Genomic DNA, 526 nt, shown 5'->3' on the forward strand with positions numbered 1-526 from the left:
CTACAGGAGGTCTACATCTGATCTAAAGGAGGTCTACAGCTGGTCTACAGCAGGTCTACATCTGATCTAAAGGAGGTCTACATCTGGCTGATCTACAGGAGGTCTACAGAAGGTCTACAGCTGGTATACAGGAGGTCTACATCTGATCTACAGGAGGTCTACAGGAGGTCTACATCTGATCTAAAGGAGGTCTACAGAAGGTCTGCATCTGATCTACAGGAGGTCTACATCTGATCTACAGGAGGTCTACAGCTGGTCTAAAGGAAGTCTACAGGAGGTCTACAGCTGGTCTAAAGGAGGTCTACAGCTGGTCTAAAGGAGGTCTACAGCGGTCTAAAGGAAGTCTACAGGAGGTCTACAGCTGGTCTAAAGGAGGTCTACAGCTGGTCTAAAGGAGGTCTACAGGAGATCTACAGGAGGTCTACATCTGATCTAAAGGAAGTCTACAGCTGGTCTACATCTGAGCTACAGGAGGTCTACAGCTGGTCTAAAGGAGGTCTACAGGAGATCTACAGGAGGTCTACAG

This window comes from Austrofundulus limnaeus, unplaced genomic scaffold (assembly GCF_001266775.1).
Source record: "Austrofundulus limnaeus strain Quisiro unplaced genomic scaffold, Austrofundulus_limnaeus-1.0 Scaffold2230, whole genome shotgun sequence".
Taxonomy (NCBI): Eukaryota; Metazoa; Chordata; class Actinopteri; order Cyprinodontiformes; family Rivulidae; genus Austrofundulus; species Austrofundulus limnaeus.